The sequence below is a fragment of the Columba livia genome, chromosome 3 (genome assembly GCF_036013475.1).
Source record: "Columba livia isolate bColLiv1 breed racing homer chromosome 3, bColLiv1.pat.W.v2, whole genome shotgun sequence".
NCBI classification, from domain to species: Eukaryota; Metazoa; Chordata; class Aves; order Columbiformes; family Columbidae; genus Columba; species Columba livia.
In genome coordinates this window covers 36,186,729-36,211,335 of record NC_088604.1, presented here as the reverse complement: position 1 = coordinate 36,211,335, position 24,607 = coordinate 36,186,729, and the positions used below count along the sequence as shown (strand labels likewise).

General features: G+C 39.4%; 1 long non-coding RNA gene across 1 annotated transcript; it reads right to left on the bottom strand.

The window, feature by feature from the left end:
• Positions 1 to 1,289: 1,289 nt before the first annotated feature.
• Positions 1,290 to 19,049, bottom strand: LOC135579000 (uncharacterized). The gene is made up of 3 exons (XR_010471220.1): positions 15,130 to 19,049; positions 4,636 to 14,754; positions 1,290 to 4,543 (listed from the first exon to the last, which is right to left on the bottom strand). It is a non-coding gene; the product is annotated as an uncharacterized LOC135579000 (long non-coding RNA).
• Positions 19,050 to 24,607: the final 5,558 nt, after the last annotated feature.

Here is a 24,607-nt window from a genome sequence, read left to right as displayed (position 1 = left end):
ATTTGGGTATTGTATTGCCAAGTAAAGCTTACATCTGCCTTAGCTTTGGTTTTCACGTTTTAATCTCAGTAGCTATCAACAGTTGTTTAGTGAAGTATTTTAAAAAGGTGTCCTGTAAATAGACCTTTGATGCTATGGAAAAAAAACACATGGCTTATCTCAGCACAGGGAGAGGGTAGGGGAGTCACAGCTGGTCAGAGCCACGGGGAAACACTACAAGAGAGAGCTTGGCCATAGGCTGGACCATGGTGGAGACAAGTTGCTTAACAGTGTTCCTGACAGGCTGGGGGTCCCAGGCTTTGCCTTTGACGACCAGAGCCTTGAAATTTAGATGCGGAGTGAAGCAGAGAGGTCAAAGATACAGCTTGCCTGTAATCATATGCCTGTTCATGGCCTGTTTGCAATCCCCCTGCTCTGGCTGTTGACACATAATCCCAGCCCTGCCCTGTGGAGGTACTTTGCAAGATATGAACATACAAAAGCAGAGTGAAGAAAGTAACCGTTGATTCTCTCTTTCCACTGAAGTCCAGGCACTCTGGTATCTAGCCTGAATTTCATGGGCATGAAAACTAGTGCACTCATTAATTTCAAAAGAGGTTGTGATGTATATCTCAAGATGATCTTTTAAATCTAAGTCTTTTTTATGCCTGAGAAACACAGTAAATGAAACTACATAAAAGCCATATTGCCTTTTGCATGATAAATCATTTCAGCCATTTCAGACTTTCCTGTTTTAGAAAGAGCAATATACGGGAAAAATACTTCGGTCCAAATTAATCCTTATTATAGAATAATAATTAACAGTTGCATTTCTCTGAGGAGTACTTCCAGGTCTGTAAGGGTCAGGTGAACATCTGGTCTCCTTCATATCTGTATTACCGTAACATGTCCTAGGAGATATAAAGTTATCACTGAAAACCAAATCTTACCCAGTCTTGTTAATGTGCTATTTAGCTGCTGTCTAACATAATGTACAACATGGTGTACTAGGTTTTGACCCATATCCAAATTCTCAGAAAACTCTAGAGAAATTCTTCAAATAAATTTTAAAATTTATTTTACTGCGATACTGCAACTGATGTCACAAGACAGAAAAATGTTACCACATTCTTTGTGTTTTTAAATTAGTAGCTTTAAATTAATATACTCCATATTTAAAGAAAAAGTCACATCTAGATTTGAACTTTCAGTTGAAGATGCTCAAGCTGTGAAGTTAGCTAAGGCTGACAAATTTTGCCAGATCCACACCGGCTTTTCAAAACTGAGCTTAAAAAACAACAGTCTGAGGGAGTAGTGTTGATCAAGCAAAATCTAGAAATGTATACTGACACACAGCAGGCAACTGGTGATAACTGCTGTGTGCAGCCTTCGTGTCTGCCATGTGCCCACAAGTCACTTTATATAAGAGAAAATGGCCAGCTGGTCCTGTTGCACTGCAGACAGCAAACTGTGCTCCCTTGCCATTAATTCAGGAAAAACACTGTTCATGAAAATTTAACTTTTCAAAATGATTTGAACTACTCGCTTGGCCAAGATCAAACCAAAGACCACAATGAAAAACTGCACATTGTGGCATTATGTAAACCAGTATAGCAGGAATTTATAAAACATAAAAGCAGTTTGTTTCCCATGTTAAAGATCTTTCAGTCTAACTTAGAAAAATACGAAGATTAACTGAACTATGAATGATGATTGAGGGAAAATAGCTATGAAAGAGGTCCTTTATTTTTGTAATAATTTCTTTTTTTGTTTCATTAATCTGTTTAAGCATTTTAGATGTAAGATTTACTTTTTCTTCAGTGATACATATTGCCTTCAGGTGCTGAAAGAGAGGTTTTCACCAATGGCAAAAAATAAAAATGTAACTGCTAGAGCTCTTATTTCTATTCAATTGACCAGAGGTATTTTTTTTTTTTTTTGAATCAGTTTAGAAATCTACAGTAGCACAGTAAGTACTGATCTAAGGAACTTTAAACAATATATTTAATATTATTTTAATAAAATAGCAATCAAACATATATCAACTGATACATTCCAAGTGCTATACAAGCATTAACTGACCATGACCATTTGTATACCATGATTAAACAGAAACATAAAACCACATATAATTCACAGGGTAGACATATGTGAAAATGCATTAGGCTGAAATAATTTGTACGTCATATATGGAGCTCACTAATACAAATAAATATTTTTTTTTTCACAAATATTTCCATAAATTATTGAAAAAGAAGTTTCAAGTTGTGGATAATAAATATACCTGTTCTCAGAATTTATTTTTTAAAGAAGACATTGTAGCTGGTCTTTCAATGTACTGTATAGTGAAATTAAAATGGATTAATAACTATAATATCAATTTTTCTTTGGTAGATGTGCTACGTATTTCTGCTTTATATCTTGAAAAATGTTGAGCAGAGCACCATTATTGTAGTAACCAAGTCCTCTTATGTGGCTACAATAATGTCATTTACCATTGTCTTCAACTAAGGGTGGGCAATAAAGACAAAACCGTAATTAAGATCACTGTATCCAAACATATGGAGCAGTTAGATATAGAAACCAGAGTAAAATTACTTGTTTCTTATATGTTGATCCTTTGAGACTCCCAATTGTTTCTGTCTCACTCTTCTACTTAAATTAATTTACCAAACATAAAAACACAGTCTCATTTGGAAAAATATTATAAAAACACCAAAAAGTCCCATTAATCCTCAAAGTTTACACTTACTTTATATAACACTTATGTTATAAAATAGAAAAGAAGTACAGGTATTGCAGGCAGAGTGTAGATGGAAACAAGCTGCCCTTTTAGAACCATTTGTCCTCTACACAACTATTATTTTCTTCCAGCAGTGAATCTGTACAAAGGTTTCCTGCACAGGGAATAAATTAATGGAGCTATTTAAAAAGGACAAATATTATAGTGCAAGCCATGCTCATACTATCACAGCTGAACAGGTGCTAGAGAAGTAGCATTTAGACATTGTTTCTGCAGAAACAAAAGGTTTATCACTGGAGTGGTGTAATGTTAACAAGAGTGCTGACCTACTTACACACCATAACACTCTGAGGAGTGTCTGGGGAGATAGGAGACCCTGGAGCAGGGCATATTTTACAAGCCAAGTCATGAAACTATGACCAAGAGCACAACTTTCCTTGTAGCAGCTATTTATCGCTGACAGAGAAATATTGGGTGAGTTTATTTCCATCTCAGTATAGATATTTAAGGTTTAGTTGTCTAATTCTTCACTGATTGCTCTGGGCTTCAACTACATTCATTGGAGAGCAACCCACACATGCAGTCTCTCTGACCTACTTTAACTACCTGCCTCCAGATGAGATTAATTTCTCCTTGGATGTACCTGCTTCTCTTGACTGCCTGTAATGGGAGGCAGGGTAAATAGCTGAGAGTTTGACAAGTAACTTTTTGAGACCTAAGGGCAATAGATCCCACCCATGGTCTAAGAAAAGTACCTTCATTACTTGCAAATACTTGAGCCAAGTCTTGTAAAGCAATGAGCATGATCTAATGAGTTTCTAATGAATGTGACTAATGAAATGACCACTAGCTGAATTGTTATGGGATCTGTCCACACTGTACCACAGACCCTCCCTGGTGAGCAAATGGATGAACTACCCAGCTTTTCCACTTGGATATTCTCATAAATTACTTCATGGTGAAGCCTAGACATACCTGAGGTGGAGAAGCTGGATAGCATCACATCTACTCACCATGCAGACAAAGTGGTGGGAAAGGTGTACCTAGCATAGAGAAAATATAACAGCTGAACTAATTTAACTGAAAAAGGTACATATCTGTTATGCAAAGATAGCTCCTCTGGGGCATTAAGACCCAACTGCTATTTAAAGTAGTTAGTGTTATTTCCTCTAGGGCTCTAGAATACATTCACCAAACCAGTAAATGACCATTTGCAGTAGTGCAGGGAGGTTATGAAAAACTGGTTGTATGATATTGAAATTATACAAGAATACATACAAATTTACTGTTAGGTACAGTTGCTTCAGCTTGGGTGATTCTGTTGCTGGTGAGTAATGAAGTATGACAGTGACACAGAGGTACCCAGTTAGCAGCATATTATCTCAGGGCAGTAGCACAGCAGTGTATCGCACTTGCACATACTGATGGCATACACAAAAAAGCTGGTTTTTATCACTCTGCAGATGGAACAGGTAAAAAGCAGGGAAATGCATAGACAAACTGAGCTAAATTTTGTATATTAAAGAAACCCTGAACAACTAAAACCCCCAGACTCATGGATGAGCCACACTTAGCTTTAAATACTGTCAGAACTTCTATCAACAAAATCTCTACAGCTTTTTTACTTAGTTTGAGAGATGCCTGCTATGTTATGCCATAAAACCATAAGGGAAAGCTAGTTCCTGGCTGCCATTACCTGTGTTTTTCCAAAGTATCTACCTCTTGGAATCGGTTCCTTTAAGCACATCAGCATGCTGATGAATTGCTAGGTTTGATAGCATTTCTGCTTGTTCTGACAGAATATTTTTTATAATCTTCCTTCTTTAAAAAAAAAAAAAAGGTTATTTATTTAGACTCTTAATGTCTTCATAACAGATTGTCTTGCATGGGAGGAAGCATTAAATTCAGTTTACCTAGAGACAGAAGAGAAAGGATTGAAGGTGCGGTAAATCTCCAGCACAGTTCAGAGATGTTTTGTTTCTTTGTGTCTCCTTTCATATGAATCTGCATTAAATCTTCACCTGGAAAATGGTGAACAAAAATAAGTGCAACCCCATCTCTTCATGAAGTTGATCTGGTTCCTGCCTTGGTACTCTGGATCCAAAGCCTGGCTTCTCAGCAGGTGCTAGGCAAGGCACTGATATGGTAAATACAATTCTTTCCTAGCATACATGTGAGATTCTAACACATGGACTTATCCTGCCCAATGTGCTAACTTTGGCTTCAGGGAGACAGGTGTGGTGTCTCAGCTCCAGAGTTAGTGTTTTCCTGTTTTACGCATTTGGAAGTTAAACTTTTCAGAGGCTCCTACTTGGCACACTTTGCTCATCGTAAGCTACCTGGTACTTCTGCAGTGCTATATAAATATTTATTATAAGCTCCTGATACATCTGAGTTGCTCTCATGTCCAAACCTCTCATGTGAGGTTGACATGTGCCTGTGTAACTTCTATTTCATACTCTTTGCTGAGTTTTAGTTCTGGATTGGATTCTATTTGCCTGCTAAAACAGTGAACCCCCAGGGCCTGCCCAGTAACCGGTGTGTTTTTTATAGTTCTGTGTACTGTATAGCACACATAAATGATGTGCTTGTTTTATAGGAAAGTATCAAGCCTAACTAGCTGGCAAAGGAACCAGAGCTGTTAGTGTAGCTTTTGAGAATACCACTTGCCAGTATTTGTATTATGGCAGCACACAGAGGCTCAGCCGAGACTGTGGTCTCCTGTGTTGGTGCTCCACCAGTCCCCAGGCAAACTCCAGCCCTTGCCCAGCCCCACAGGCAGTGGGAAGGTGCGAAGAGAAGTGACAGCATGTGAGATGCACATACTTCGCTTTTTAGAGGCAGCAGTAGCCCATCAGATCTGACTTGAAAGCAAAGGGGCTGCAGAATGGGACACGTTGGGGACCCCGCAGTGGGAAGTCAGCCAAGAGGGCATTGCAGTGGCAAGGAATGCGTGGCATTGCAGTCCACAGATTGGTAGACCAGGGAGAAGCCAGGAAAAAAAAAAAAAAGGCAACAGGTAGGATGGTTTTACTGTTTGATTTCTTACAACACCATAGAATCATATGGTAGAATCCTGGTGCACTAATTCACTTGGTGTTTGCGTTACTGTGTAAGCAAGCAGTCATAAATTCAGAATGAATAAAGGTGAACAAGTTGTGGTACACAGATGTGCACACTAAGAAAGTCTGATGTCATGATTTACTGGAGAAATTTTGGGCTTCTCAGCATGTTATTGTTTTGTTAGTCTTTTACTGCTTGTATAAACCTAAATTGTTTCTGTAATTAAGTTTACAGGCTCATACCTTTGACACACAGACAGAATTATTTCTTTTCAATATTCTGAGTCTTAGTCTATTAGTCAGCGATGGCATATCCTAATATGCAAGACTGAAAACCCCAAACAAAGGCAAGGAAAATACATACACACTCGTCTTTGTGTGTGTGTGTGTGTATACACACATTTCCCTCTTTTCTAAAGATAGTTTTGGTTAAAATATTCATAAAACTACTTATTTGGTAATTGAAAATGAAAAATGATATTCCTGTGAGAGTAGCAGAAAGCTAAAATAATGCTTCTCTGCAGAACTTTTTATTTCTCCCAATGCAGATGCCACTGAAAACAGCAGAGGTGAGATCTACCGGTAAAAGTTAGGCTCTGAGCAGCACAACCTGAGAAAGCTGCTCATCAGTGACAATAGATTGTCAACATTTGGACATGTTAGATGCTGAAATATATATTTCAAACCGCACTGCAGAGAGTCTTCTTGTTAGCTTCTAAATTCTGTGCTGCCCTTTTTGCTGAGAAATACAACCTTCCTTCCCTTGTTCTTTTTTTAATGCTGAGGCTTGAAAGTGGTGTGCTCAGCCCAGCCTGTGCAGGACAATCATGTTGAAATGGCATGGAACGTTTCTTGCCTTTCGTTTCCTTCTGTCCTTCATCTGTCTGCAATGCACAGCTCCCTAAGGTCTTCAGGCTTTTCCATTTCTCAGGGTTCTCCTGAGTTAATGAGTGCCTGGGGACAGTCCTTGCTTCTTCTATCAGCTGTCACAACGCGCGCACCACTTGCAGTGCCACCACGCTGCATCAGGTGCAGTTTCTGGTATTTATCTCCAAAACTGTTTGACAGATTTTATTCCAGTGCATCGCAGGGGGATTCCAACTGGTTTGGGGTCCGGTTGCTCATGGTTTGTAGCTTAATCTCGCAAAGATGGAGGGGCTAAAGATGTATTTAGATTGTAACTGTGGAAACACTTCATTTGAGAGTCAAGTGCTTCTCCATAATGCAAAACACTAAACTTCCAGGGCTTCAGTGTGTATCTCTTCTAGCCTTTCTTCCCTTTCCTACTATTCATTCTGTTTTCTCTTTTTACTTCACCTGGCTCTGGACACCTCTTCTGTGACGTACAAAATACTTGATATAAAATTTACTTCCAGATTCAGCCCATTGATTTTTGCTGACGCTTTTACTTTATACATGCTCCTAAACTTCGCTTCTTCTACTTTAACGTGAAAGCCAAAGTACCTCAAAAAGGAATTTTCAGTCAGCAGATTCAGGGCACCTTGAAGCAAAGAGCAGAAAGAGCATGTTGCCATTTCCACCACCCACCTGGCTCTGGCTGAGCTCAATATTAAAATGCTGCTCAAAACAGAAGGAGCAAATTAGCACAAGAAACTCAGAGAGGCTTCTCGTCAGCTCAGAAATCCCAGGGTAGCTTCTGGTTTGACTGGAAGCTAATCTTATGGGATGAGGTCTCCATGTTTACAGTCCTGCTTGACAAAGGATGTCTCGGAGGTTTTTCTGGGGACAGAGCAGGGAAGTTTTCAAAACACAGAGCTGTTAAACACTGAACTAATCCAAAATAATGAGGCAAACCTTTATGACCTTAGAGAAGGCAGAGCCACGAGCAGGTACTTTGGTGTTTCTCATTCTGCACCAGCTTGGGGTCTGCAATGTGCTGTCTATAGCCTTTTTCTGTTCAATGGGCATGAATTATCCAGCCTCAGAACAGCCCACAGCTGTTTGCCTGTTGTCACAGCACTGGGCGTCAAAACACCACCACCCTCTTGCCTAACCCGTCTCCAAGAGAGAATGAAAAGCAAAGAGAGAGAAAAGGTTTTGCAAGGAGCCACAGATCATGGAAACAGCAGCAATCTTCAGCTCTCATCAAAATGAAATTTTCCTGTCCTGTGGAAGGACAGGAAACCTAATAACTTGGACCTGCAGTCAAATCAACAGCGGCTGGAGTTACACAATGCCTCAGGCCACACTTATATAGGGATCTAAATATGGGTCTAGGTACCTAACCTCAGGCATAAAGGCAAAGCTCAGACCATGAGCAAGCTTTGGCTCATTTTTAATTAAGATAGCAGCTTGCTTATGATAAAGGCTATAATTGGTCCTACATTTATAAATAAAACCTTAATAAAACAGTAACTCTGTTGCTACTGAACAATTCAGTGCAGCAGGCTAAAAATATCCCCCAATCAATCCAGGGTAGAAGGTTTTATGAAGTTACTGAACTTCCTTATTCTTTTTTTCAACATGAATGTTTACGTGCTTCTGACATTCACAAACCCTGCCTGTATCAGAAAGCAAGATATTTATTAAAATAATCAGATATGGGGCAAGTGAAAAATAGAATAAGACAGTTTAAGGTATGATGGATTGTAGTCTATCTAGGATATCTGGTTTTAAACATGAAAAAGCAATATTGTTTCTTGGATTTAAAAATACATCATATATGATTGAGTATTTAGTGTTTTTATCAATGAATTCAACGGGAGAAGGAAATAATGTGGTAATGAAAGCTGCTGCTAATGAAAAAGTTAGTTGTACCAGCACTGAAAATGAGGATTTGAATATAAAATAAAAGAACTTCGCTGAAATTTTAGATTGGAATTACAGAAGTGGGAGAAAATTTAACAGGAATTAATAGACATAGCTACCATTATAAACCTGAGATTGACCATTAGGAAAGGAGAGAAGAAGAAACGTGCATGCGGTGGTCAATCCTGCTCAATGAGATGCTGTCACGAAGAAAGAAAATACAAGGGTAAAACCTGCCAGATTAGATATTTCTACTGCAGATAATCAAGTGTTAACCTATTGTACGAACTACTGTTAGAGTCTCTCTTGAAAAATGGTTGCAACTCTGGTCACCTGGCATAAAAAAAATCCACCCAGCATAAAAAAAAACCCCAAAAAGTGGATTCTAGCTTCTGCCGGTGCAGAGGAAGGCCAGAGACTTTCTGTCATCTTGGGGGAGACTGGAAAGACCTTGGTTTCCTCACTCTGGCAAAATAAAGTTTGGATGGGGCTAGAAAGGCTGTTTAAGTGCAGACTGGAGCTGGGGGTTAGTGTTCTATAGAGTAAAGAGATCAGATAAAGGGTCTCCATGACACGAAAACGAAGGCTACAGCTGTCTGTGAATAGATTTAAGTTGTGAGTTCGAAGAAATTTTCCATCCTTCAGAATAGAGTTTATTTTTAATATGGAAGAAGATAGATTTATGTATCAGTTTATGTGGCGTGATTGCTAGAGATAGCAGGGGTCTGGATCTGATGACTCAGAGGTGACTTACAGTCCTGCAGTGTACAGACTGTGTTGCCTATATGCTGGGGCTTGAGGGAATCAATTTCTTTCATTGTTTGCTACAAAAACACAGATTTCAAGCTGTGCAGCAGACCACCCAGGAGGAATAGGAAAAAAAATTATACACCCACCAGTTTTTTTCTCTCAGGTGACTTAGACAAAATGGTGTGGGATTGCAAGGGAATAGACCGAGGTTTGACAGTGGGTGCGGTCCTTCAAGCATTCCTCAAAGTCACCTTCCTCCTCACAAGCAGCTCTGAATACCTAGATTTATTTTAAAACTACTTTGCTTCAAGTAACTCAAATTTATTTTTAAACTTTATTCTGGGCTCAGAAAATACATTTTACTGAACTATCTTTATTACTCTCCTTCTACTGCCAGATTTCAACAATTTGGGCTCTTCATCATATGTTATTTCATCCACTAGAGCTAGTGTCTTCATCTGTACTTTTTTTATCAAACTAGATGTCTTAATTGAACATGCCTGAACTGAGCCTGACTATGAATATGGAAAGGACCAGTGAAGGGAATTTCACAGTAGGGAAATATTCACTTTCCACAAAATTTCCGCATTTTGATGGGCTGGCCCTTGCCACTCAGCATTCTGCTTTTTTTCTCCCAGCAAGTTGAAGAATTTTTTGTTTTGCTCATTATCAGTGGACAGATTTGTAACCCTATCCTCCACTTTCTGCATCACCTAGTGACACCTTCCTGACACCTGAGTGGCTACATGCTCTCATTCTTTCCACTCTCTCCCAAAAAAATAGGATGCCAAGATGTGATGGGTGAAATGAAGTAGGACTTTGGTGTGTACAGGAAGGGTGGTGGTGTTAAAGAGTATTTTCCAATGAAACCTTGAGTTCACACTGAAATATATGTATATTTGCACAGTGTATATATGCAAGGTGCCTGTTGATGTGGAGCCTTCATGAACAAAGCCCTGTAGGAATCACAAAGGCTGTTTTCTGCTGGCTTAGCTCACCATCTGGGATACTTCTTTGGCCGTATCTATGCTGCAGTTGCAGTAAAGACATGTTTGAGCCAGGGTTAGGTTAACTACCTCGCACAAGAGCAGGAATCCAGCTCGGGCAACACTGTTCCTATGCAGACTGAGCAAGCCGCCCATTTTGGGAGAATCCATAGCCCATGCTGAGCATCTTGCTACTGCAGCTAAGCTGCTATCAATCACAGTACAGTTGGACCAGTGGCTGTGTTATAGACGTTTTCTTTGTTTGCAAAGTGTGATAAAGTTAGGCCCACAGCTGGTGCAGAGAAGCTGTTTGAGAGCCGTGCTGCAGAGTGTAGCCTCCAGCCCCCTCTGATTTCCTAAATGATGGAAGGGCAATATACTTGCACTGTTTGCTAATGCTTGTTCCTCCGATGCCATATAACAATAAATTGAGTTCTGCATCTTCTAGTTGATAAAGTTGTTTATCTCTGGCTGAGATGCTGGACTTGATTTATATTAGACTGCTTTTTCTATTTCTACTGAGTTATCTACAAGACAAACCACTCAGGGAAGCAGAAAGAAAGCTTTTTTTTTTTTTTTTTTTTTTTTTTAGTTTGTGTTGTTTGTTTTAAGGTCAGCCTCACTGTCTCTTCACAAGGATCCTGGAGAATGGATTTCATTTGGACTGTACTGTAACCCAAGGTTTTCTGCATATTCCAGCAAAGGTCATTAGTAAGTGTAAGACTGGGCTGCAAGCATGTAGAGCTAAGTATGGCGTTACAATATCTCCTAACCCCTCCTGTTGCGGAGGTGGGTTTACCTTCCTACAGACTTTTACTAGTGGACTGCAGCACTAATACATTAAATGTGCCTAGCACAGTTCTCTAATCCTGAGTTCAACTGGCCCAGGGAAATATCCTTTGAAGCTCTTCTACCTTGCTGTGATGGATGCTCTCACTGAGCCTGTCTGTTGGGAATGATCCCTGCCCCACGTGAACTGCTGGCCTGTGAACACCTGGAAACTGTTTGGGGGGTGCTGACAGACCCAAAACAACTGATGCCTTTGCAGGGAGGGTGACTGAGTGCCCAGGTCTGTGTTCCAGTATTGCTGAGTTGGGAGTACTGACATAATCTGAGCATCCTGCACTGATGGAGATTTCAAAATCTCTCAGGGTCACTGTACTACCCTCTGTCTACCCTCATCACTAAGAAATCTTCCCTAGTACCTGCCCTAGATACAGTAAAGTCAGAAAGAGTAACATATAGCAACCTTTATGACAATGGAAGATTTCAATTTCTTTCTCAGTCCTCACTTTCCAAGCTGAACAACCCCAGCCTTTTTTTTTTTTTTTTTTTTTCTCTTTATGTATTTTTTTCCAGACTTCTTATTGCTCTTACTTCTCAAATTTCCTTTTATTTTCTCCGGCTTACCTTCAAGTGCAGAATCCAGGTCTGGATGCAGTGCTCCAGGTAACACTTTACCAGCACTCTGCATGACAGAGGAAATATATTTTCTGTCTTAAAGCACACCCCATTTCTGTAACACCAAAATGAAAGTTGTCTTCCTTTTGCAGTGCTAGATTGCTGTGTTCATACCAGTTTTGTGACCCCTATAAAGCTGGTTCTTTCACCAACACACAGCTGTCTTGCTGATTGTTATCCCCATTGATTTGTTCTGTAATAGCTTGTCAGGAATAAACCCTTCGCATTGCATTTGAGGAAAGACAGGCTAAATTAATCTCGTTGATTTTGGGCAGCTACATCACCAGATCATTTTAAAATTTGGTCTGATCCTTCACAGCTTTTGCCATTCCTATAGCTTATCATTAACCATTTTATAGCTCTATGTAAATGAAAATATTGAACAGACTGAGCAGAGGATGGACTTGTAAGGCAACTCACTTGAATTGCCTTCCCACTCTGTCTCTCTGTGTGTATTTTAATGATCAGTTGTGGACCGCTTTTATGATATTTTAAGCTAAGCTTGATTTCCCTAGGTAACTGTGGGAATGGTGTGAAAGACAGAGCTGGAATCCTCCCCCTGGCTCAGCTATATTTTAAAGACAAAGAAAGACAAAGAAAGCCTTGCTTTCTGACTAGGCACATATCCCACCTTGGTGGGAAAATATGTTTCCTGCACAAAGTAAGAAAGAGGTGATCTAGACATGCAGTACTGGTTCGAAACATCCATCCTGGTGGAAACCATAGAAAATGTTTACTCTGGAGTTTCAGCTAATGCATGTTGAGTTCATCTGCCATAGAGTACAGCTTCTCATCACAGAAAATAGCTGGGTTGTGTTTTTCTATATGTGGTAATGTTGTGATTGGAGCTGTGATCCTCTGAAGATTAATCTTTTCTAAATTACAGATCTTGCTTGCTCAAATAGATAACATTTGTAAGCAGGAGTAATATCTCATAAGAAATTTGCTGATGCAGCTCCTATTTTAAATAAATTATTACTGTAACAGTAAAAAGAAAGGAAGAAAATAAATTGTTTTAGTGCTGTTAGGGTAATGAGTGCATTAGAAATGCATACAAATAGTATCTCAGTGACTTAGTCAATTGCTCATATAAACTGTTGGCTCTCAGGTTTTTGTGATGGCTTTTCTGTTTTCTGTATTGTGGTTCTCAAACAACTGTAACCTCCATTTTTTGAAAGCACAAAACCTTGGACCTTCCTCCCCACAGTAGAGAGTCTGTGAACAGCACTTCATGTTCACCACCCCTAGGAAGGAAAAGGAAGGGTGCTCGTGACCACTGGGTGCTCTTTCCGGACGGAAACCTCTCACACTGAGACACACTTTCAGTTTTGCCATCTGTCCTCCAGCTGTCTGTCTGCATTTGGGAAGTCGGCAAAGACAAGGCCAAAGATGAGGGTAATTTGTAGCTTGGTGCTCACTGGTTTGCATGTCAGCTGAGACACGCGGGATGAGATGTCTTCTTTGGAAGTCTGGATACATAGTTCAGATTGAGAACTGGGGAAAAATAAAGATCTGAGACAATGTAGGAGGTGAGTGGACATGGAAGCGTTAGTCTATTATCCATCACGTAGCAAAAGTCAGTGCAGCCTATCTTAATCGAATATTTTCCATTTGCTTGTTGCTTGTGGGATCTGCTTAGTACACTAATTTTTAAATACATTCGTACTCCTGGGATCTGTTTACTGCACAATTGAGACTGAGAGAATGTTTATATTAATCTACTCATCAGTGTGTAAATCCCCTTGATTAAAATATCTGTCAGCTTGGCAAAAGTGTTAATGGCCTGATTCTGAGAGCCATAGGATGCTGAGTATCTGTTGGCATTCTTTGGATGAGGCTTTATTCAATTTTGCTTTGACAAGAATAAATGACAGTAAATGTTCTTTTGCCTATTTCTGCCCTTTCGCCAGTTTGAACAGCTCAGTATGCAGGGTGTGCTATATTTATTCATGAGATGTGGCACAAACTTAACAAAACTACTTGTAACTGCAGTTTGCAAAACTAATTTCCATTCCATGATGTAGAAGTTGCTATATTATGTCTTTTGTTAATTAAACCAGAAAATACAGATTTAAGGGTAGCTGAAAAGCAGGCTTAAAACAACAAAAGCCAAATTAGAAGTAAAAAAACTTGCATTTATGAGACGTTATTATCTAAGTTAATCACCTTTTATTGTTCAGCCACTATGCCACAACAAAAATTACATTTTACAGTATATTTATAATTAATTTTTAAAAATTCCCTTTTCAAAGGCAAAGGCTTTCTCTCTTGCTGGAGAGTTTGGCTTGTTTTGAGTGCTTTATGTGACTACAAACGAAAATGCAAAACAATTTTCAATTGGGAGTCATGTACAAGTGGCAGTCTTCTGACACAGGCAATCTTCCATTCCTACCTAGGAAAGGCTGCCTCATCCAAGTGACATTCTTCTGTGTACATTGTCTCCTTTACAGATACATGTCAAGAATTTACATGTACAGATGCTCACACCAGTGCTCTTGATATTGTACCTGCCTTGCAAGTCAGACACGAGCAATTTATGTATTTGGAAGAATACTGTTTGTACTCTCTGAATTTTAGCTGATTGATCCTCTGAGTTGGAAGCAATTACAGGGGGTTTTGCTAACCAAACCTAATTTCTAGGGCCTTGTTCTTTATTCTTGGAAAATGCAGCTGAAAGAACTATGAAACTGGGTTTCTTAGGAAAGAAGACAATGAATATTTTCATCACAGCATGTGCGTTCCCATGAATGTCCATGTGCATCTACTCACCGTCCTGTGCATAGTGGTGTGCATCACGTAATTTGTATGGTCCTGCACTGTCCTAGGGTAGACTTCATATTTAAAATCCTAGCCAAAAATGATGAATCTTGTTGTGTTTGTAGAATCTCTCAGCCCTTCAGAAACGTGCCCATTGATGGTGTGACTTGAGCAGAACTCTGCTGCTCTTCTTTCTCCTTTTCCACGAGCCATGCACTTCCAGCCTTGCATGGCAGGGCTTTGCAACCTGGAAAAGAAACAGCCAAGATGTCTTGCTGAGCATGGAGTGGTGTGGATAAGGCTCAAAACTGTTGTTTATGGTCCTTTCTAATACAAGAATGAGGGGCACCAGGTGGAGCCAAAAAATTGCAGATTTGAATGAATCAGAAGGGAGTAATACACACAGTGCAGAAGGATGCAGAAATCCTTGCCAAAGTGTATTTCTGGTGCTAAAAGGTTGCATGGGTCTAAAAATCAATGAGATAAATTCAGGTCAGAAAAGACCAACAAGGAATCCTAGCTGCAAACATTTCACTTGAGAATTTCTATCTTAGGGAAGTTCCTAAACCACAAATTACTGGGCCTAGGAAGGTGTTCTGAGGAAATATTGCTATAGGCTTACCTTTGTTGTTCCATCCTTCTCTTGGCATTCACTAATATCTGCTGTGAAAAACAGGATATTGGGAGAGATAGCTGCACAGAGGATGCTGAGGTTGGTCCACGTGCACAATGACTCATTAGTGGCATCAGTAGCTGATGGGATATGCTGATTTTAAAAGTACAGATTAAGTTTTGGGAAAACTGAAAAACAGAAGAGAGATAGAAAAGGAACAGGAAAAACTCTCCACAGTGCCCAGCCATGAAAAGCAGTGGTGAAGTCCCAGATGATCATCTGCCATAGGAACGGTCTCTAGTACAGCCACTGTCAAAGATGAAGATGACAAGAGGGGGAGGATTTTTGCCATGCTTTTTTTCCCTAGAACTACATCATTTTCATTAGGACCTGCCCAAAATCCCTACTGGTTGTTCCTGTTTGTGATGTTATTAGTGCTGATGGGAGTATGCTAGTCAGATGCAAATGTTGCACATACACTATTGCATCTAGCCCTGGCATTACCTGGGCTAAGGTCCAAGGGTACCTTGAGCACTGGGCAGCAACATGGTGTGGAGCAGGAGGGGAGATGAACACCTTGAGGAGAGCCACTAGGAGCACCAACAGCAGGCAAGGAGATGTCACTTTGAAATGACTTATTTTTTTCAGAAACCAAAAAATATATAAAGGAGAGAGAGAAAAAAAATATTGTTTTAAAGCATTTAAGAATATCAAATAAAAGAGAAAAACTGTATAGGCAAAAGAAGTGTGTTGCATACAATTTGTTTAAGCAACAGTTCCATGGTTATCTTTAAATATACTTTAAAAAAAATCGGCAATTTTAAGGATTTGTTTGCCTGTCATAAGGAAACAAATTAAATGTCCCCATTATTCTTTTATAGACAGACAACTGCTTTCAGAGTGATTAAAAAAATTCCAGTCTTTTATTTACTTTCTGTCCCAACAGTAGAAAAACTAGCCAGGCTTGCCAGCTTGGCACTATGTATACTGTTTGAGATCCTAGGTCTTGTTTTATCAAGTATTTATAGTTTCATATTGAAAAGGCTGACAGACTTGTTATTAAACAAGTGCTACCAGGTGCTTAAAACCAAAATACTTCACAATACAGCCTTATTTCAGGTCTGATGAATTTGTACGTTTTTCAAACATCAGCAAAGTTGGACTCTCATCTTCCCACATCTCATGCATGTTTTCAGTCTCACTGAGGTTTCTTCTATAGCAGAGTACATCTAACTATGTCAGTTGAACACAATGAGATTATTTTTATCAGTGCCTCACAACACAAGTGGGTGCCTGCCTGTGTACCAGGTGTACCTGGTTTTACCATACATGTATGTAACAAGTACTACAACTCGCCTTAGTATAGGTCGCAGGTAAATAAAGACAAGCCTTTGTGACCAACTGGATCAATGAGAAGCAGGAATATACACCTATGTTTATTATACATATCAACTGAATGGTTTTGAATACTGTTTTGATGACTTGATTTACAGCTTTCTCTTCTTTACACACTACAACAAAAAAAAAGCACGTAACTTTGGGCAAAGATATCTACTTACTTTCTTAAGAAGTGTAGCCTAAAGGACTCCTTGACTAGTCTTATACCCAAGTCATGTGAAGAACTGTACTACAGATGAGTGCATATGGACTGACAGTGGTCACGAGCATACCAAACAATCAAGATCCTGGCTTTCGGCTTAGTCTGAGGTTATAATAAAGAGAGACAGAGTCTATTTTAACAGGAACAGCAGTAGGAAAGTGAAGATTTTTTCCTTTTTTTTTTTTTTTATGATTGTAAGGCAGCACTCTCTCAAGTAAACATGAGGTACTGAAACAATGTGTGTACTTGACCACATGAGTCACACGTGTAGAAAGAGATGTAGGCAGATAAAACCTACTCCTTTTCCCTCTACTTGGGAGCGTTTTGCTTTTGGCAACTCCCACATTACCTGCAGAAGCTGTTTAAAAACGTTAGTTTCTAGAGCTATGATGAAATATTAATATTTTACTCCAGAGTTGGATGGAGACAGCAATATGAGCAGGTTAACTCTCTCAGTCTTCATCCAAAGAATGAAATAGTTGGAAGCTGTGATGGGAATGAAAGACAAAGCATGGCATATTGGAGAGCTCATGCAGATCTGGGAATAACGTGTCTTCAGCTATTTTTGGACCCAAACTTTGTTGCAGCATTCTGTTTGTTTTGAATCTGTTTTGTAAGTGGCACATATAACTGCTACGTAGCTCAGTGCCGCAATACAGCTGAATCTTTTGAAAACCATTCAGATGGCAGCAACTAACTTGATAAGTCAACCTACAAAAAATCATATGGCCATGTACTGAATCCTGGATACACAAGTCTGAAGAGGATTTAGGGGCCACAGTGAATAGACAATTCAGCGTGAAATTCCAGAGCGGTGCTGGAGCAGAAAGGATTAAAGCATTCCTCGGCTATGCAAGCAAAGAACTTGTGAATTGTAGTAGGATGCAGTTTTACCTCAGTATACCGCACCATGAGCTTAACATCGGAATAACAGATGGGGGTTCATCAGCACTAGCTTAGAGGAGATTCATCTCATCCAGAAATAGATACACCAGCTGGGTCAAGATGAATTGTCTGCTAGAAAAAAGTGATTGTAAAGGGAACCTGTTAGAGCTTTGCTATCTGGGGAAACAGGTCCCATGCTTGTGGCTTGCAGGATGTTGAAATGTTGGAGGCCGGTCAAAAGAGGACCATGAAATTATTTAAGAGCAAGAGAGTTGCAGTTACAGGCTCAATCTGTTTAGTTTATCAAAAGAAAACATGGAAGTGACACAACTACAGTGTACTTTGAAGAGACAAAATACAAGCCCTAAAAGGTTCTTTATCCTAACAGACAAATGCATAAAAAGAACTAATGGCTGTAAGCTCAGGCTTGTTAGATACAAGTGAGAAATTAAGGGCATTCACTATTTGTAATCAATGAGAAACAAATTACCAGGGCTGGTAGCAGACTCTTAATTTTCAGATAACTTCAAATTATGACTGGATGGAAGAGATACAAGTTATTTGACTTAATATAATCACTCTTCATTTGCTGTTGTTAATAGGAGTAGTAAATCTTTTCAGTCGCTGAGGTTCCAGAACGATACACCATCTACAAATCTTGCTCCCATTTCTTTTTATATAAAATACTAGATGTAATTTTGTTGTTTGTATTTTGATTTTTTTTTTTCCAACAGTGACTGTGGGAGGAAATGTGTTTGGGAAACTACAGTTACTAAATAAATAAATATCACACATAAAATACATTTTCAAACATGACTTTACTTCCCCTCAAGAGGCTTGAATCTAATATTGGTTCCAAGCTCAGAATTTCAAGTCCTTCAGCAAAATTTATGCTAATAGACCCAATGGTTTTGGATTCTGCTTCTACTGCCCTGACACGTTCAAGAACGCCATATTAAAACAGCAAACACAAGAGTAATTCCCATTATTAGTCCAAGGAAATAAATTGCCTCGGAGCTGGTGGAATTAATGTAGATGCCATTGTAAGGATTTGTTTTCTTTATTGCTTGATTTCTTCACCACAATAACCCAGCACTTTCCTGTCCCCTGCTGCAATAACCCACCATCCGTTCCCTCAGGTCATTGCCCAGCTTCTCCGGTTTACCTCATTCTTTGGGCACAGAGGGGATGCTGAATGGCCCATCCTCCCATACCCACACTATGCCTGTGTCTCGGTCGTGTCCCTTTCTCCATGGCTAGGCAAGGGGCTGTGCACCTGTGCCAGCCCATCAGCCAACACACACGATGAATCTGTTCTGACCGGGTTGCTGGCAATTGCTGTTAGACTCGCTCTACAGCCTCTCTCTCAGTGCAGGGCATTAATTTAGATCTCATCTGCCCTGCCTCAGACTCTCATGAAATTCGTAGGAAATTATTTGTCAATGATATCTTACCTTTCTGTCAGATGGGCTTGTAGTTGGGACATGATAGATGGATGGACAGAGGCAGGAAGATCACGTAAGCTGCGTTCTCCTGGGAAATCAGACTGAAAACACATAAGGTATGTGTTATAGAATACACTGACTTAACTTTTCTGGCCTGTAAATGTGTTCAAACCATAAATCTTCCATAGGAAATATGCAAGTTAGTGAGAAGCAGAACAGGCTGAACTCAAGATGCAGGATGATACACTGTCTGTATCTCCAGAAAGTAATTCTACTTCTTTTCACAGACAAGTACTGTTTTAATATTGTTTTTCTTTGAGTAATAGCATATCTCATGCACCATTAGATATCACAAAAATTCCTAGAAAAATACAAATGGATTTCAGAACCTTCATTCTTCTACCATTTATAGTCTGAAAAATATTAACAGGTTTTACTTCAGAAGGCTGCAAATTCTAAGCCAAGTGTAGAGCTATGTGAAATCTATTCTTCCTTTTCATGTATTTTTCCTGAGTATCCATGTCAACGTTATTGTAATCCGCAGGACCTATGAAAGTAACAGCATGGAACAATTTATAAGATCAGGCCTTAAATCTGCAGTGCTGCTAGCTTCTAGTTTAAAAAACAGAAGTGGAAGTATCAGGAGTCTGTGATTTCCTTTGTAAATCCACTTAAATCAACTGTAAATTAATTGTTACAATTGCACTGAGATACTAGCTGCTCTAATAACATATAAATTATTAAGAACTCAAACAATGACAATGAAGTAAAAGATATGAAAGTCTGCAGTAGGCTACATGAAGAACTTTGCGTACTGGAAATCCTTTTCGGTAGACAAACTTCTGCAGATTTCTCTGCAAAATGATTGTTAAAGATGTTAAAGTACAGATAATGAACATTATTATGAAGTCTGCTTCTAAAGCAATGTAAGTTAAGCCCCATGTTCCCTGATGTACTTGAAGGAAAGGAAAGTACAGCTTAGAAAATCCAGACAACTGATTTAAGCGTAACTTGGATTTGAGCTGATAAGAAATAATTACCACTGTGTATAAATATGTCAACTCTCCTGTTTCCTACACAGGACTAACTGGCATAGAATACTACATCTGGCCAACTAATTTATTTTAGGTATTTCATATTCACTTCCACATTTTTACATGGTTGTATATTTTAAAGAACTTTTGTCATGTTAATGAAAATTTGTTCCCCCTTTTCATTTGATTTTTATTGGCTTTTTCTTTTTTAACTGGAATTGGTCTCTCTCTTCACATTGACCATTTTTTTTTCTGTGTCAGACTCAGCATTAGGTAGGAGGACAAAAATATTGCGTACTAGTGATTTTTGCTGAGAAAATGTCACCCTGAGAGGAGAAAAGCAGTTTTGGTTTGTTTTGCATTTTTAATTAGATAGATCCTTTCATGTTGCACACACTGAGGAATCTGGGCTTTTTTGGTGCTTACCTGATCCTCTTTATATTAATTAAAAAGAAAAAAAAGAAGTATTTTGATTGCACTTGCTTCTGGTGGCTGAGTTTTGGGCTAAAATAAGGAATAAAGAGAAGGTATAGAAGAACTTTGAGTTGCTTTGCCCCCAGGTGAATAGAAACTCAGTGGTACTCTCTCATTTCTGGGTAGCCACGAAACACAAATGTTGGAACAATGACCTGCCTCAGCCAAGAATCTGTCAACCTGTTTAAGAAAATACTGCTGGAAGTTGACACCAGATCCAGCAAAGTACGGAGGCTTTTAGCTCTCAAAAGCTAAGCAGGGGTTACAGGTTCGATGCCTTGCAGAACTGCCTCTTAGTTTAAAGTTGTGCTACTGTTCATAGGGACATTAACAGGCTGGAGAAATGAGATGAGAAGAATTTCATGAAGTCCATCAAGGACAAATGCAAAGTCCTTCCTCTAGGGAGGAATAATCCAATGTATGAATACAAGCTGGGGACAACTGGCTTGAAGGCATCTTGGCATAAAAAGACCTGAGGGTCCTGATGGACAACCAGTTGACCCTGAGCCAGCAATGCGTCCTCACATCAAGGATGGCCAACAGCTTCCCAGATTGCATCAGGAGAAGCATTTCCAATAATGAGATACATCTGAAGGGCTGCATCTATTTCTGGGCTCCCCAGCACAAGACGTGAACATACTGGAGAGAGTCAAGGGAAGAAGAGAAGATGGTGAAGGGCCTGGAGCACCTGACATGCAAAGAAAGGCTGAGAGAGATGGGCCTGTTCAGCCTGGAGAAGAGAAGGCTCAGGGGGATCTTAACAATGTGCATAAATACCTTACAGGAGATGTTAAAAATAGTGGAGGCAGGCTTTTTTCAGTGGTGTCCAGTGACAGGACAGACAATGGGCACAAACTGAAATACAGGAAATTCTATTTAAATGTAAGAAAAAGCCTTTTTTTTCTTTTTTTTACTGTAAGGATGCTGAAACACTGGAACAGTTTGCTTGGATAGGTTGTGGAGTCTCGAACCCTGGAGGACTCAAAACACAACTGGACATGGTTCAGTGCAAACCTGTTCTACGTGACCCTGCTTGAGCAGACGGGTTGGACAACAACCCTGTGACTCCTACTCTTGAGGCTCCTGTGTAGGACTGATGAGCCAATGATCACACTTGTGTCTCCTGGTACATTTTTAATGTTCCATAATAAATTATGTAAAATAGAGCTTGAGCAATTATGTTTTTAACATAACTTCAGGCAGAGAAGATGCATTAGGTCTAATGCAACACTTGTAACGTGAAAAGTATTATATAGAGTAAGAGCTGACAGCCCACCCTTGGGAAAATATGGAAACTGGGCTAGAGTCACAGTTTAAACTTGGATTTCACTTGTTAAATTCCCAGCAAGTCAGTGGTTTGGTGTATGCATTCAGGTAACCAGAGACAAGATATCTTGAAAATGACACCTTGTTACTTACAGAATGGGAAACATGGCATGAACTATTAGCTCTCCTTCCTCTTCCTCCTGTTAGCTTAACTGTTCGATTTCTAACTCTTATAGCTACCAAGAGAAAAAGAAGGGAAAAAAAAGGATAATACATATGCTTTTCATTATAATTGCTGTGACATGTTACAAGCACATGCACAGACTGGATCACCTCATTAAATTCTAGCAACAGGCTGTGCTCAGATGCCTCCTGGTTCTTCAAAATGCATGAGTGACCTTTTCCAGCCACTCACCATAAATGAATACAAGTTGGTACAGAACCAATAGCCAAAGATATTAGAAAGCCTGGCTAGATCAGTGTGTCGTGCTCTGTCAGAGAGGAACATATAGCTCTCTCTCATGGAAAAGGGTTATTTGCACCTCTCTAAGTGGCAGCCCTGGGAGTGTTCTCCCTCATTCCATTCCACTGCACATTCAATATTTGTTTGCAGGAAAACTCATGTCATTCTGAGTCCTACCCTCCAGGTGGTAAAACAAAAATACTATGTCAGATTTTTTTCTTTAGTCATTTCTGTGGCTGTTATGTCACTGCCCACTTTCTTCTTTTCAAACTTTTGTTTTTAATGAACTGTGTTTATGAAAAAGAAAGTACAAGCCAGAGCTCAATGAATAATGAAACAAACTAAATTGCAAATATTTTATTTAAACTTTTGGGGAAAATTCCCCTCTGTAAGATGTGAAAGTAATGAAAAAATGAATAATGTATTGGAAAAAATATCATTAAATGCATTAAGTGACTTACTTGAGGAATATTATTCAATAATCCTTCGGGAAAAGAAAATGCCCCACATACCATACTTCTAATCTGACATAAGCCTGCTTTCCACATACCAATCAAAACTTTAGATGTTGTATTTGAGACTGTTATTGCAGAATACCCCACTGGACAAAAAGATAAGTTGGTAACATCTATTACAGGTGATGGTTCTAGTAAAAAGAGGCCCTATGTTCCTTGAAAGAGATAATTTCTTAGCATCTTGCATAGTGGCAAAGTGTTATATTAGTGGTCATTCCTAACTCTCTTACCAGTATTCTTGTGAAATGATCACAGAACCACAGAATGGTTGGGGTTGGAAAGGACCTCTGGAGATCATTTAGTCCAACCCACCTGCTAAAGCAGGTTCACCCAGAGCAGATCGCACAGAAATGTGTTCAGGCAGGTCTTCAATGTCTCCAGAGAAGGAGACTCCACAACATCTCTGGGCAGCCTCTCGCAGTGATCTGACAAGCTCAAAGCAAAGTAGTTTTTCCTCATGTTTAGATGGAACCTCCTGTGCTTCAGTCTGTGCCCATTGCCCCTTATTCTATCATGAGGCACCACTGAAAGGAATCTGGTCCCATCCTCTTGACACTCACTCTTGAGATATTTATAAGCATTGATGAGGTTGCCTCTCAGCCTTATCTTCTCCAGGCTGAACAGACCCAGCTCTCTTAGTCTCTCCTCTTAAGAAAGGTGCGCTGTGATAAGAAAGGTGATCGGTGAATACCTAAACTTTGTTGTAGCCATTAGAGAGATCTCTTAGTCCCAAATCCTGGAAAATTCTAATTCTTCTTAGTTCAGTGTTATGGGCTATGGAGAGACTGAGAGCATACTTTCTGGAGCTAGAAAGAGGAGGAATACTCATTTAAGAGCACTTGTAGCTTCTGTGTTTTGAAGTCTTGATCTCCTTATCTGTCAGGTTTGTATCTGTAAAACATGCTTAACAGCCCTTCCTTTCTACTGTTCTTTTCTCTCATCTATTGTTAATAAAACTGCAATATCTCAAGGACAAGAACTGTCTGTATATATTTGTATACCACCTAGTGCAATGGAGCCTTTGAATGCTGTCATAAGACATTTTAACTGGGTATTACCAGAGTGAACTCCTGAGCAATGCAATGAGAATTAGGATTATCCATCATAAACCTGACAGTATTACAAAGTAAAACAGCATAGTTTACAATCTGACATAGGACTTTGAATAAACACTTGTCATTTGGTGATTGTCTTCAAAAGATGACTTAATGTGGGATTTGCAAGAGATGATGTAGTGGAGCTGTCTAACTGATATACTTTGACATGAAACTAGTTAATCCCCTGACATTGATTTCTTGTTTTGCTGGCTGATGCATGATGACTCTAGGACAAGGCCTCAAAAACAACCAAGGTATTGGCTCCCAGATCACTTCTCTCTTTGCTTTCATATGCACTTATCTACCTTTCTAACTCAGCATCTTGACTAACTTAAGGTCTGAAAGCACCTTCCTGACATCAGAGTGCTCTTCAGGGCATCAGTCCACAATTAAAGCAAAGAGATCCTGAAGAAGTGAGCTGCAAGTGAGAATTTCATCTGTGCCTTAGGGTAGATACGTAATACATCATTACTTCTAGTGTCTGCTTTTACATCTCCTTCTTCTGTTTTTTCAATTTTTCTTGCTTAAAACAAGACAGATATTTTGGTGGACCCTTAGAGGCCCAGAAACAGGAAAAGAAGGTTGTGGAAGCTGCTGCCAGCTGAAATCAAATCCTCATTTCAAATCCTCTTCTTTCAAATCTTCTTTTGAAGTGAGAGTTAGAATTTTAGGGAGAAAACCAAAATCTTCAAGGGTGACAGTTGTATG